General features: G+C 39.8%; 1 protein-coding gene across 2 annotated transcripts in view; it reads right to left on the bottom strand.

Annotated features, from left to right (window-relative positions):
* The window catches only part of nfasca (neurofascin homolog (chicken) a), a 104,020-nt gene extending 88,942 nt beyond the window's left edge, over positions 1-15,078 (bottom strand). For both annotated transcript variants that reach the window (XM_028003610.1, XM_028003611.1), the window contains exon 1: positions 14,831-15,078. The gene's annotated coding sequence lies outside the window, so the exon portion shown is untranslated. The remainder of the gene's footprint in view (positions 1-14,830) is intronic.
* Between the last annotated feature and the right edge of the window lie 1,040 nt (positions 15,079-16,118).

The raw sequence follows: 16,118 nt of genomic DNA, 5'->3' as shown, positions 1-16,118 counted from the left end.
CACACAACTTTGTATGAACTGTGTGATGCTGTGAGAGTTCTGGTGGAGCCAGCTGCACATTGTCTGAAGAAAACAAAAACAAATCATTGTCCTCCTACCACTTCCTGTTGTCGTTTTTGTCATTTTCACTAGTAGTAACATCCTGCTGTTGATCACGTGACTCGTGTGATGTGAAAAAGTGTTTTGCAAAATACATCTATTTTGATATTTTGAAAAATCACCACATGCAAAGAGTTTGTTTTTTTTAAACTGGCGTATTTCCATTAAGTGAATTTATTTTTGTAATTTCAATATGCGGAATTTTATGGTTAGTGGAAACGCAGCTAGTGGCAACCCAAACAACACTCCAATCAAGACAGTTTTCAGGTATAAAATAAATACATACGACGAAGGGTTTCTCTTTGTTTTGGCTAACTGATGTGTGGAAGAAATTGATTAATGACAGAGTGAAAACATGAGGATAGAAAAACTCTGCATGTACTAAACGTGATTTTATCAGCTGAGAATAGAAATTCTCTCTTCAGCTGTTTTCACCCCATAAGCAGGCAATGTGCAATAAACTATGAACAGTGGCAATCAAGCCTAAAACAAACATACAACCGTAGCAGAGAAATACTTATTACATAAAATTACACAGACAGTAAAAATAAAAGGTCAGATCTCATATTTTTTTCATGCAGGACTGTTGTCTGTCACAAAGGTCTTCTCCACATCAGGAAGGTTCTCCAAAAGATTCCTTCTTTTTAACATTTGTAGAATGTTCCTCATAAACACTACAGTGTCCAGCAACATCTTCACCCACACTCACATGTTTTGAGAGAGTTTTATTTTCTGAAGAATAATGTCTTCGGTCATCATCACATTTACGTTGATGTCAGGCACAGAAGGTCAACAATGAATTTTTTTCCCGCCACAGTCCAAACAGAAAAACTCAGGACATACCAAGTATGTCTAATGTAAAGTAATTGAACCCCTGTCTGAGATTTTATCCCACCCCCGGTTTCATTTTCAACTCTCTCCTTACCCTCAGCCTCTCATTATCTGTCTTGTATTCATATAATCCGACACCCCTTCACACCGTCTTGGTTTGGTCATGTTCTATCCCTTCCAAGGATTTCTCCGTGTCTCTTCGTCACTCCACCCCCCCTTGTATCCCTTCTGTCAGCGGCTGCCGTCTCTCTTAACCCACTTTTAAAGCAAAACAATAGAAACAATACAAAGTGAGCGCCCAGGGTGATGGGAGGGGATGCAGATTGGTGAGGCCGCACGAGTATCAAAAGCCTGCTCCCCACAGAGAGGGAGACGCAGGGAGGGGCAGTGCTCTCCATCTGCTGAGGTGCAAACAGGAAACAAGGCAGTTATGGAGCGTAATGACAGACTGCCAATAGAGTAAGTGCGTGGGTAAGTACCCAATCTACTTCTCTTTCTGGGTAATTGAATCACCGGTGTTTCCTACAAGATGAGGCGCTCCAGTTTATCTGGATCTCAGGTACAGTTGATAAGTTCTTCTCTGTTGTTAGGATGTAAAAGAACCAGTCAGTTGCCAATTAGTTTATAATTTCTGAACGAAACATTAAGAAAGGCAGTAGATTCAGTCATCTTTCTCAAACAGGACTTACATTAGGCCAATTGTAGGACTTAAGGTCCGTAATAGGGGGTCTGGGAGTCCAGTGAATGCAGCATTCTACGCTAACAAAAAATAAAGTCTAACTCAAGTGAGAGTAGCACTACATCAACACATTTTTACTCGAGTAAAAGCAAAAAGTAGCCGTCCAAGAAATGACTCAAAAGTAAAAAAGTATTTTGCAAAAAGTCTACTCAAGTACTGAGTAACTGATCAAAATATCAATCATTTAATATTTAAAAATTGCATCATCAGATGGACCAAAATATAAAGTTAAGTGGAAATTTTGGTACTTTAAAGACAAAAAAGACAATAATTCATATAAGTAACAAAAAACATCAAATTAGGTCAAAGAACAATTTTTCAAATAAATTTCTCTCAATAAAAAACTTCTGAAACTAACAAAAACTGCAAGTGTGTGTGTTTAGTGAATTTTTGGTTAAAACATGTTTGTTCTTCATTCAGTGGGGTGAGAATCCAGAAATTTTACTTAAGTAAGAGCAGAGATACTTCATAATAAAATGACTCAAATAAAAGTAAAAAGTAAACATAGTAAAAATATTACTACGTTGTATTTTCTTGAGTAACTTAAAAAGGTTACACAAGAGAATGTAATTGAGTAAATGTCTAACTCACTTATGTGAACTTTTAACAATCAAAATGCATCACAGAACCAAAGGTGTGTTGGACCAAGTTAAAGTTATAATTTTTGTGTTTTTAGTAGTTGATTTTGGCAATACAAGTCTGCCTTAACCTGTTGTTTCATAGAAGAAGAGAGTGGATAGATGTGTTACTTTATTGATCCTCAAAACAACAGTTTGAGGATCAATAAATTATTAACACATTTTATATCATTCTTTCCATTTTAGGGGGTTTCCATATGACAAATATGTGGCATTTTCCTAAAAAGACATTAAGCTAACATGCCATGAGGTGTATCTACCAGGTTTTATGGTACCTGCTTAGTGTAGACATGTGACAGACGCTGATATGGAATTTCTCATTTATGTTTTTGTTTCTGTTTTTAGTTTCACACTTCTTCTGAATAAATCTGCCAAACTCAACACCTTCCTGTTCCTCTGAGATATGGATGGAAGAAGAGCTTCGTGTTGGGAATATTCAGTATAGGCTGGCTCACTGAGAGGATATTGAGGAATAAGAGTACAAAGGGCGTGTGGAGTGGACCTCAGCAGGGTCAGTATAGCGTATTATCACACACAGTAGGTAGTGTATTACTTTACCAGTTTTGCTTCATTTTCAAGAATCGCTTTTATTAGAAGTCCACTGATATTTGTGTCATTTTCCTTGTTTCAGCATCGACCTTAAATAAATTGGAATGGTTCTTCTCTAACCTGTGTCATCAACTTCACCTGGACGGCTCTCAGCTAAAGCAAATGGAAAAACTTCTGTCACCTGTTGTTGCCAAAATCAGTGTCACTAGATTTCTGCTCAGACCTAACAGTGTGTTAAAATCCAGCAATCTGGGTTTGATTAATCAGCAAATATCAGGAAGCAGTATGGGTGAGTGGATATGAAAAAGCCTCATATTTACAGCTACATTTTGGGGCCACACTGTGAGTGCTTGTGAAACGCAGTCTGGTCACTAAGGCCATGCTATCTGGCTGCTAGACAGCAGACAGGAAACATACAGCTGGGATTTAAATCAGCCTTTTTTTTGTCTCCTTCAGCTCTGCATCAAAAAGGATCAATGAAAGGATTTTTGTGTACATGAGCATTGTTTTTGTTTTGTATGTGTACTGTGGTGTATCAGGGCGAAGAAATGCTGCGCAGGCCGTACTGAACATGGCATTAGTATCTGCAACAATACCATCATTGAGCGGACTGACACTCGGCATGTACAGAAAAAAGAAAAACGACCAAACAAAAGCAACTACTGTTACTGTTCTATACTAAATGCTACGTCATGCTGCTACGACTACGGCACATTTTTCCACTAATAAGAGTTTATCTCTGTAAGGTTGATTGATTGTGGTTTACAGCTAATAAAAACCCACAATTCTGTTATGTCCTCACTAGACAGAGCTGCATTACACAGCTAGGCTGTCAATTAACAGAAGAGTTGCTAAGTTTTGTTTCCTTTCTCACTTATTATTTCTCATTTAGTCTGTAAAGCTGTGAACACACAGAAAAAACATCAAATAACACAATATAATAAACTGTTAGCCTTATAGCTAACACATAATAATATGTGTTAGCCTCAGAGCTAACACATCACCAAGTTGATTATGTGTTAGCTATACAGCTAACAAGTTATGTTGGCCTTATAGCTAACACAAAATTAAGGTGGCTATGTATTAGCAATAAGGCTAACACATAGCCTGGTTAACAAATTAATCATTGTCACAACGTATTAACCTAAAATGAGAAAGAAAGATGTTCAGCCTTCCTTGATTTGATGATTCTATGTTTAAATTTGTAACTATAATAATTATTCTGTGAGTAATCAAGTCTATTAACTTTCCATTTAACTGTCAATCTTCTTATTCATATGTTTAATTACTCTCCTTTGTACAGTTCCTAACTTTATTTCTAATTTGAATTAGCTTTGTTTTTTGAGGAACTATATACATATATGTTTCAATTTTCTACCTGAGCTTCTTCTTGTAACACGATTCTTGGTGTTACCAGCAAAGGTCAGGAGGCATGCTCCAACAGTCTAATATTACATCTGAGAATCTAATATTAATACTTTAAACATCATGTTTAAAGTTTCGTATTGCCTGTGTGAAGAAACAGGAAGGAAGTATTTTATTGATTAGCTTAAGATACACAAACATGGTTCAACTCGTTGAAACTAGCTATAATAAAACCGGAAATTCAGAGTTCATCAACAGACTTAATGTTTGCAGAAGCTGCTTCCTGGAATATGACCAATACACATCAACTCACAAGCCAGTTAGCTGAGCAACTGACAAAAATGGCTCATCCTGATAAATAAAGCGGAGAGAATAGAAAGGGCCCTGCAGGCCTGCGCCAGAAGTAGGAAGGCTGTCCTTTGTTAACATGTTGGTGTGGCTCATCCTATGGATGTAAGCTTTTAGATCTGGACAATCCTCAGCTGTCAGTCACACGCAGCCAAACCGAGGCGCTGAGTGCAAGACAGAAACAGATGGGGTATTTGGTTGGTGATGCCCTTCAGGCATCCGGCTTTGGTCACTTTCAAACAGACTGGGATCAGATGAGAACACGCAAACCATAAACACAGTCTGTTCAGGCTCCACTCCACCCAGGTCCAAAGAGACCCGGTGTTAACAGCCATCCTGGCTCATCACATTCAACCACTATTCCCTCCAGGCATTAAAGTGTTCTGAGTGATCAGACACTTATCATGCAAAATAAAGCAAAACCTAGGCACAGAGTGAGCTGCTAGCTGAGCAAAAAACATCAGGTCAACTGATGTTTCTGTATTCAGTCACTTGAACTGCATAATTATGCAGACATCGACACGGCTGACATTTATCCGGCTCCCACTATGTGCCATAAATGCCTCATGAGCTATTCTGTCTGTTTTGGGGATGGGGGGGAATATAAATAATGTAGGCCTTTCCAAAGCTGTGTCACAGGACACATAAAACAATCCCCCACTAAAACAACTGACAGCTGGATTGCACACATTTCAGTGAATAAATACTTTGAGACACTTTCTGGGTTGCGAGTAGCCTGGCCATTGCCTTCCTACACAATTCTACCCAATTTTCATCTCCCTCCAGTTTCAAATTTCTCCTATTGACTTGGATTTCTCTGGTAGATTTTTCTACTGGGCCAATCAGCGAATAGAGAGAGGACTTGTGAACGATGACATCGATTTTCTGCCGTTTCTGTTTTCATTATGGACTAGCCCACATGGACCGTCCAGTTCAGGCCCTTTGACCTGCCTGCCTAATTAACCAGAATGAATGAAGCAAAATAAACCAATCATCCCAGCAACAGATCACCAACCTTCATGTGGCTTTCAGATGAGTTCAAGCACAGTGCGTAGAGAACTGAATGGAATGGGTTTCCATGATCAAGCAGCATCATTCCAGCCTTACATGACCAACTGCAATGCAAAGGGTTGGATGCAGCGGTGTAAAGCACGTCTTAAGAGACAAATCATGCCAGAATAGTTGAAGCTGTTAGGATAGGCTTCCACTCAAGTTCATGAGACACATATTTTTATATTTTGTATTTCTGGCATGGCCCATGATTTGAAGTTTGATGCGACCTCTCTCCTGGTCACATCAAGGGACTGACATATTATCTCTGAAAAAGAAAAAAAAAAGACTTATTATGTCTTTTAGGCTTCTGAAGAAAATCTGATTTGATTTACTGTTAGAGTGGTTTACATTGTCCTTTAACGAGAAATATTAGATTGTAAAAATACTCCTTCTCTGAGTAATATCCGCCCTGCACTACTTCCTTTTTACTTATCAGTTTAGTTTATTGGCATCTTAATTCATTTTTTTTTGTTTCTTCTTCTTTTTTTCCTCTGTTTGAGTGTTTGTTATATTTATTCTTGGTATATTTGTTTAAATGGAACTTAGAATTTTTATTTTTTTTTTACAGATGTGTCACTTTTAATTCCAGTAGGCACCGGCTCCCCTCTCCCACCTGCTGTTTAAAATCATGACGCATATTTAATGACCTTGAGGAGGATTTTTAAAGAACAGTACTTTCAAATAATTTTATATGCTCATGATACATTAAGTAGATAGGTAGATAAATGTAAAATACCACATCAGTAATCAGTTTAATCAAGAGAGACAAAGAACAGAGGCTATTAAAGCTGACTCCAACTTTTATTTGCATAATAATGAGTGCCGAAAAATCTGAATCTACCAAATCAGACATGGTGTCTGGCAGGATCAGAACTGCAGAGTGTATTTCGGTCCTAACCCCAGAGCAGCTACATTTGGAAAAGACGCCTTTGGCGAAAACATTACTAAAATATCATCAGTGTGCACAGACAAAGGAGAGTGTGACCTTTGTCTTCCTGCAGGCTTCGCTCTGTGTCTGCTCCAGCGTGAGCCAGCCCAATGCCACTGAGAATAATTGTAACCAATCCAGTCCGTCAGCTACGTCTGACATGATGCTACTCCACGGTTCGTACCGTGGGCCTGCTCATACTTCACTGCTGACGGTATAAAAACAGTCAAACTTAAACACCAGAATCGTGGCAGAAGAGTCTCCACAGAAATTCATACTATTCACTATTAAATATCACCGTTCACCTAAAACCGAGATCCAGAAAATCGGGATGCTGCAACGGCCTGATTAGATTTTTAATCCAGTTTGTAGTAGTGTTGTTATTATTATTATTTTACAAGCATTGTGGCGTTATCGTCCTAAGTTCACCGTCACTTTTCGACGAGGATGTTCCAGTGCCACCAGCGCAGCATGTAAGGTATTAAGGTTTCCCTCCCGGTTACTGTCATTAGTTGATCAGGTCTGTTGATGAGCAGCAGACTGAGGCCTGGAGCATCGTCAGACCCTTCCTCCTTCCATCTGCTCTTCCCATCCTCTGTTTATCCTCTGCCCGTCGCAGCCTGCCAGACGGCTGTGAGGGAAACTCACCTCTAATTCACTTGGGTAAAAGAGAGAGAAATTAACAGACAGCAGACCAGTGGGCCACTTCTGTGTGAAATACCATACTACAAAGTATGATTACATGTGAATTATTAAAAGGATGGACCAATGACTAAGCAGATTTCTTCCAGTTTTTATACACAGTGCCAACAGGCTGTGTATAAAAAAATACACCATCAGAAATAATCTTAACCTAGTGCCTTCCCACACTATATGAGCCATGGGTCTCAACGTTTCTTCCTTTTGCTGGGATGTGTGGTCCAGATAATTGGGCAACTTCAAGAAAAAGAATATCCAACTTATATTTCATTTATCATATGAAATACTAGCTTCTTTAAAGCAGAAAACAGTTACAGAAAATCTTCATGAGATAACACTTGAATTGACAGATATTGAATGAGCAGGTGCAGGTGCCACATTCAACCCAAAAATGGGCCATTCTTATGTGCAATGGTAATTCCTATGGAATTTTATCCAAAAATTTGTTAACTGTTTATTAACTGTAAATTTGTGTTTGGGTAAAAAAAAAAAAAGACTGTTGCTCTGAGTTTTTCTGCCTGGAAAGAAAGGGTTCATTCAGTTCAATTCAGTCTGTTTACAACATGTCATCTCAATGCACTGTCCAAAAAAAAAAAAAAAGGATAGCACTTCAATCCATTCATCCAGGGTTCCTGAAAGGAGGCTGCATAAGTCTTTTGTTATGTTCCAAATTGAACCCCTAGCTACATTAATTTGACAAAGAATTAAGGGTAAAAAAATATATATATCAAACAAGAGCACAAAATCTTTCTAGACAAATAATCCAGAACATAGAATGTCAGCAACCAGAAGCAATGACATTAGCAGGACACTGACCAGTACAATTGTCAAGCAAATTGTAATTCCACCAACCTAAATAAGAGTTTAAGGTATTTGAGAATTACTATAACCCCCAACATGACACAGCTATTCAAGGATAATTATGGTACATTGATGGGAAAAATAAAAGCTGATCTTACAATTCTACATTTTCCCTCATTGGGAAAATGAGGGAAATGTTCATTTGCATTGTTCATTCGAACAATGCAAATGAACATTTTACCAAGACTCTTCCAATCTCTACATCTACAGACTGCCAGCTCATTTTTAAAGGAGACAGGGGGATTAAATCTGCCTGACTTGAAAGAAATAGCTCCATGCTGCTCAGCTAAGATCAGTGGTTGCGCCAAGATAACATCAAATGGGTGAGGATGGAGCAGAGTGACTGCCCAAATAGCCAGTTGGACATAATCCCATTTATGAGAACAGACTCATGGAAAGCTGCCAAAATACATAATCAGAGGGTAAAAAAAAACACTTAATGTGTGGTCAGCAGTGAGTAAGATGCTAAATTTTTCCCCTCAATACCTAGAGCAAAGAAAGTAACGTATAAAATTTCATTTGTACCATCAATACCATATTGGCTTTAAACAATAGGAACAGGATTTGATTATTATTAGGGGAACAGGAGACCTGATGTCCTAGCAACAACTCCAACAAGTTATAATCTCCCCTCAAATGACTTAATACTTACAGCTTCCACAATGCTGACAGAAAAATGATGATTGAAAATTTTTTTGAGTCTTTCCATAAAAGACCGCTGACGAAAGGCAGATAAAATTACTTAGTGTTTGCTCCAAGTTATCCAAACCAACAAAACTCAGTCAGTTCCAGCTGAGAATATTATTCTTAATGGCTAAGAAGCCAACAACCACATCATAGTTAAAACCACACCCACCAGCAGTGGCCCAATGGAAAGAGAGGTTAAAAATGTATGCCATATAGAAACTATAACTGCATGGCCATAATTAAAAACACAAGAATGGATTTTGTAAGTTGGGATTTCATTATATATTATTTTTCTGGCTGGTATTTTGACTATTAATGTGCCCTTTCTCTTCTCTTTTGCTATAAAAAAAAAACATTTTTAATGCCTCAAACATGTGCATTTATATATGAGGAAGTAAAATTTATTAACTATTATTTACGAGAGTAATGCCTACAGCTTTATTTCCCTTTCAAATGCGCTGATTGCAATGCAACTTTGAAAATAAACTGCCTGCCTGTGTGCCGGCCTGTCTGATACTGACCTGAAGTTTTAACTACATGCGATCGCACTGTTCGCCGCAGGAAGCTGACACCAGACGGAATCTAACACCAGAAGATACAGGTAAATATAGCACCTGATCACACCCAACATTGCAAGGTGACCATGGTGACCAGCAGGCTGCACTAATACCAAATTAATTTATCTTGCACTGAACATCAACCCAATCTGGCCACAGTCCACTTTATCTTTGTGTGCCATCTGCACAGACTGGAGATTAGTCCCAAACTGATGCTTCTTACTATATACTTTATAGTATTTTTCTCAGTAAAAACTTAAAGGTACAAACATATATATATATACTGTATATACTGTATATACAGTACAGACCAAAAGTTTGGACACACTTTCTCATTGAATTCAATGAGAAGGTGTGTCCAAACATTTGGTCTGTACTGTATATATATACATATGTGTGTGTGTGTGTGTGTGTGTGTGTGTGTGTGTGTGTGTGTGTGTGTGGGTGTGTGTGTGTGTGTGTGTGTGTGTGTGTCCTCTTTGTATACAAAGCAGTGTGGAGTATCTTTAAAAAATTAAACATCTGATAAATGTTTCAAAGCTTCAACATCTACATTTTTCTACCATAGAGTTTGCAGTTGTCTTTTTGAGAATTAACCTCCAGTAGGCCTGTCACAATGAGCAACAAATCAATTAACCACCTAATAAGTTAAAAGTGAGCACAATAATTTTAGCCGTTAAAGAGATGCTCCCCTTTAATATTGTTGAAAAGCCCCCATTTTGAGCTCTTCTACTGCATTTTCAGCTTTTGAGCTTTCCCTCTTTTATAGCATCCAGACTGCTGATTAGATTGACACAGGGGTTTCAGTATTAAAATATTGAAATATCCTCTGCATATAACTATGCTTAAATTAAGTTAGCTGATCATTTTTTGTCAAACCAAAACAAAAACGTGAAAAGGTTTTTGTTGGAGATTGTTGAAGCTAAGAAGATCATTGATCTCTGTTCAGTAACCTAACAGCAATATAGCGAAACAAACGGAATCTATGAGGGAAGTATTTTGTACTACAACACTGACATCTAGTGGTCAAATACCAGCACTACAGCCTGGTGTGATCGAAGCCTATCAAAAAGAGGCTTACAGTAAATTAATATAGGATTATGGCAATTTGTTTTTTTTCCCTACATGACCTCACTTCACCTCTTGGGTTTTAGCTTTGCTGCATCAAGCTTTGCCATGTAAACAGATGATAGATGAACATGCTTCCTTTTTAGAGCTGTTTCAATAAGAAGCATGTAGAAAATGTGGAGTTGTTCAGAGACAGTCCCACCCATTGGCTACACTGCAGCTGATGCTGAACTTTCAAAGAAGAAAGAAATAACTGGAGTAATGTAAATCTTCCATGACTTTCACTTTTATCAACCCCTGATAAAGGCACTGGTTGAACTTCACCTCCACATATTGAGCTGATCAACGTGCTGCTTTGTTATTCAAATCAAACATGTCTCCCAGAGTGCACTAGCATCCCTGTATGGAGACCCTTTAACCCACACCGTGGAGACGATCGACTGCTGTTGGAACCTCAGGTGGTCCGAGAGATGACTGCATCTGTGATTATCAGACCACAGTGTTCTCATGTCATTCATCAGAGGAAGTCAGCTAAATCTGTTGACACCTGACACCAGAGGGTCACGTTACATTCTGTCCTGTATATATCAGCCTACCTCTGCTCTGTGTGCTCCTCCTTCATGGCTCCTCATCTTTTTTTAGAGCTGAACAAACATATTCCTCTCCTGTTGCTGGGGTACAATCTACATCCGTGGAAGAAAGGGGAAGTCACGTGCTTGATGCCACAGAGAGTCAGGGACAGTCTGTCTGGGATGTTAGTTTGTTCCCTTCTAAGACCAAACAAGACGAGTTATTGTCTCCTGGTACGATGAAAATTGAGGCAGAAATTACAAATCTGTGCAACCGTGTTCTCACCACTAACATGCGTAACAGTACAATATCTCCTCAGCACAAATTTGCACAATCTTACTTTAAAAATACAGTCAGTCTAAAACTCCAAGTGAAATTTTATTTTAAAGAATCATTTGAAAAGCCTTTCCTTGCATAATTCTTAAAATAAAAATAAAAAACATTTATTTGAGAATAACACATAATTTAAATGGTGCAAAAACCTTGTTTAGGCACATTTCGATTCAGCTTTAGTCTTGAGCCTTTCTGAATTCACACGTACGAACCTGTATTCTGAATCTAAGTAAAGATGGAAAAAGTTCTGCTGTCCTCATCCAATTTTCCTCACTGTCAAATGACAGTTACTCATTTGTATCCCTTAGGTAAAACCCTCAGGGTCCATGGCCATGAGACGTGGCCTCTGAGGGCAGAAATGCTTCAGCTGCAGAGAAAACGTCTGACTTTAACTTCATCATTCTGCTAAATGCCTGGTTCGCTACAGGTAGTCTGAGTCGGTCCAACCGACAGATTTATAGAATGTCTGTCTTTATATCAGACATCCTGATATAACACACGGTACTGCGACTGTCACCGTGAGTCGAGTCGCAGCTCAAAGCCCCGGTACCACCTGGTACCACCTGGTACCACCTGGTACCACTTGGTACCACCTACTGACTGTTCGCTCTGCTTCTCCTTAACGTTTCTACCAGGCAGGTTTTAAGTTTGATAGAGTTTCACTTCCCTTGGTACCTATAGTTGACATAGAATTGTGACCAAGATACTAAAGCTCATAGAGGGCAATAGTAATATTGTGATGAAAAAAAACAGACAGAGCCAAATGTTGAACATGAATGTAATGGCAGCAATAATTTCGACAAGAGCCATTCCAGGAAGGAGTCCCTTCTAAACAGAAATGCCGACCAATTGTAGTTGTTTTTTTTTAAAGTTTTTATCAAGACATCAAGATTTACTTCTGACTCAGAGCGTATATGTTTAATTCTCTTTCTTTCTGAGGTGAAGCCACAAAATGAGCTACTGCTACTGCCCACTTCTTAGGTTTCCTCAAGTTAAAGAGGAGTTTTATTTTCTGCTGCCGATACATGCTTGCCTTGTATGAGGGACTGATGCAAACTTAATGTCTTGATGCAGTCAGTTGTTACCATGGAGAGAAAATGTTTTGCCAACTGCCAAAAAAACCTCAACTTGACTGTATTATTTTACAACTAGGATTAAATGGAATATATATGTATGTAACTAAGTGTTAACAGCTACAGTCTGCCTATGTGATTGGATGGAACATACTTATATTTCTGTACTGAAATTGGAACTGATTGGTTTGTGAAGTGGCTGGAAATCACATTCGCTGTGAAGCAATGCTACGTATGTACAAAAAGTTCTGATAAACCCCAGCAGACGTAGAAGGCTTTAAAATCCTTCGCAGGTGCTGCCAAGAACACAAGTAAAAAATGCTTTCTGCCTTCAACACAGTAACCAACCACTGTTGGTAATTCCTGTGAAATCTTACAGTAAGTCACATGTATTTGAAGTTATGTATGATTAGGGATTAAGGAGAGCTAAAGCAAAGGAGTGCACATTTCTAAACATGAGTTTGGATAACAATGCAGAATTCAAGCTAATATTGCAAGTGATCAGTTTTCTAAGACCAGGTGCTATGCATGGCATTCTGATCAATGTTCTCCATCCCTGTCTGGTTAGCTGGACGTCCATGTCTTGGTAGGTCTGCAGTTGATTCATCCTCTCTCAGATGTCGGTTTGAACAGAGTTCTGGAATATCATTCTTGACTTGTCTGCTGTGTTCCTTGGTCTTCAGTATGCTGTTGGTTCTCTCTATGTTCTCTAGGAAACCTCTGAGGCCAGAAACAGAACATCTACTGATCCCGTAGATGCACAGGATCACAGAACTCCCTGTAACTTTCTGATTAAGAGTTGCAGGTAGTTACTACTTAGTAATTCGGTGATTATCTGAGAAAAAGGGCTGATCTGGATTTTATTTAGGAGTCTCAGAGTAAAGCGGGTTCCTTGTTCCTTGCCAAAACGACATTTTAAAGATTTTTATTTTAAACAACAACTTGAAACCACGTATCCTTCTTCTTTGCACTTTACAATTATGCACTACTTTGTGTAGCTTTATCACATAAAATTATAAAAAGATTTGTAGAAGTTTGTGTTACCAATGTGGCTAAATGTAAAAGAAAAAAAGGTTTAAGGGAGAAGATAACAGGCACTGCAGGCATCAAGACTATTTTTTTGTACCTCTACATTTCAACAAATCTCTTCAGCAATGACCTGACAGACCATTTCTCTATTGCTGTAAGACTGACTGGTTGAGGGCACCATATGCTGGTTACTGAAGAGGCAGAGATAAAAATCTACATTTAGCCTTTGCAGATGCAGAAAGTCCAAAGACATAAAAAGTCAGACTGTACAAACCAAACGAAGAAAGAACAAGACACTACGGTTTAGCCAACGACAAACCTTTAAACTTTCTCTTCTATCTAATCGACACTGTTTTGAGTCACACATTGTGTCCTAGTCCAAGAACACAGTGACAGTAACCGGAGCACGCACCGCCACATCCTGTGGCAATAACATGTCTGCACATTGGACCCTGGCACAGGAGCAGACAACGCGGTGCCTTAAGCAACACAAAAACTCACATACTGTTGTCCGCTGAGATGAATAATGTCCGATGTGCAATGAGACGAGAAAAAAAAAGATGAGACAATTTTACAGCTGGCTGCTAATAGAACAGAATGTATAAAATAAATATGAATACAAATTTATGTGAAAGTAATATCTGAATTCTAATGAAGGCGGTGAAGCTGTTTAGATTTATCCCAGCCTCTATAACACCATAAAGATTACCTGCAGAGAGACTAATCCAGGAGAATAGCTATTGTAATGTCTGTAGTCAGAGTTGATGTGTAATACTGCAGCACACACATGGAACACGGGACCTAGAACAGGACAGCAGGACAAGACTTTGATTTGTGCTCTGACGGAGGCTGTGTCCTCCATGATGTAATCACTAAGCATGATGTCCATGCGTTCATATCCTTGGTCCACCTCGAGCCAAACCACGGTGTGAGGATCCCAGGCTAGAACCCGGAGGCCTAACCGAACAAGCCCCGGCAGCCCTTTAAATGTCCTCGTTGTCCTCTGCACCGACACCTCCGCTCACACGCCAGAGACAGCCACGGGCCTCTGCGGATGCAGCCAGGGAGGAACAGCCTGCTCGTTTGCGCGGACTTTGGTGCTTGTGTTTGAGATTTGCGCAGAGCAGCAAAGTTATCCCAAAACCGCAGCATCATCCAGAGGATGCGCAAAGAGGCGAGGCCCGTTGCCCACACCGGGCGCCCCGAGAACACTGCGGCGAGACGCGAAAACACTTCTCAGTTTCAGCAGAGTTTGCGGCACTCTGTCCTGCTGTCATTATCTGTTCCTTGACGCCGTCAACTCTACAGCTCCGGTTCCTCACAACCGGGACACCACCCGATGGGTCAGCGCGACGTTTAAGCCCCAACTACGGGAGCATCGTGGAAAGATTGTGTCCGCTTACCTGCGCTGGTCTGCTGCGTCGCTCCCGCTGCGGTACCCGGCGCTGTCAGCTCCGCAGCGGCATCGCAGGACCTTCTCCCTCCTCTGTGCGGTCGGTGTGAGCGGAACGATGACTCCGTGTTTCCTGTGAGAGCAGCAGCAGCAGCAGCAGCAGCAGCTTTCCCCGTCTCTGTCTGTACCTCTGCCCTCCTCAGCTGTTTTCCCTCTGGCTCGCGCAGCGCGCATCCCTTCTCTGCTGCCGCGTGCACACGCTTCGGAGTCAGGTGGCGGGAAGCCGTGCGGCCGGAGGAAACCGTCCCGCAGGGCAGAACATCATGGCGGAAATTAAGTCCGAAAGCTTCAATCATATTCAATGAATTCTAATGTTATTACATTTTTATTATTTCACTAGCCTGCCCTAGTTGACTCGGTGAAAGACGCACGAATATTTATGCTAATGATTTTGTGGTTACATTTAAAGAAAAAACACTTAGGAATAAAATATTATGTCAGACCAATGAAAAAAGTGACAATATAGAAATGTGGACTAAATAGAAAATATTAGTACCTACTGAAAGTTTATTTTCAAAATGTACTTTTAACCTGACAACGAGCAGGTTAAAAGCTATATATATATATATATATATATATATCATCCCATTAGGCCATGTTTTACTGTGGCCTAATGGATTGTATTTATATAGCGCTTCTCTGGTACTGACCACTTAAAGTACTTTACATTAGAGCTACATTCAAGTCGCAAACAAAGGCATAAATCAGTAGATTTAATCCTAAACTGCCTTGCCCGTGGGTATAGATGTGACAGATGGAAGTTGGAATAGAACCCACAACCTTCCGATTGCTATTACTCTATACCACTGAGCCACAGCTGCAAGAGTAGTTGTCTTGCAGTCAGAACATTTTGCCAATCAGAAGTACTTGCAATACTCATTATGTTAAGACACTGGTGTTGCAAGGAGTGGCTTCCTGCCAATCAAGAAGCCCTTAACATTCACTTGATGACCTTATTGATCCTGAAGAGTCAATGTAGCATTCTTCTCTTCTACATCCAGCTTTAGAGGCTCCAAGGTTATCCCCCACATCAGGCTTTTTATCCCTCCGTTTACTGGAATCACCTAACAGTCTTGTGTTTAGACAGAAGCCACAGTACCAGAAGTGGTGTGTAAAACAGCTCCTTAACAAATGACTTTTTCTTTCGATCCATCCATCCATCATGTCCATTTATCTCTGAGGTCATGCAGCATAAGGCTGCCATACATCAGCCTTATGCTGCATAAGAGGGGGCGGGG

This window comes from Xiphophorus couchianus, chromosome 20, assembly GCF_001444195.1.
Source record: "Xiphophorus couchianus chromosome 20, X_couchianus-1.0, whole genome shotgun sequence".
NCBI classification, from domain to species: Eukaryota; Metazoa; Chordata; class Actinopteri; order Cyprinodontiformes; family Poeciliidae; genus Xiphophorus; species Xiphophorus couchianus.
Note: the sequence above shows the minus strand (reverse complement) of the source record. Positions and strands in the feature narration are given on the sequence as shown.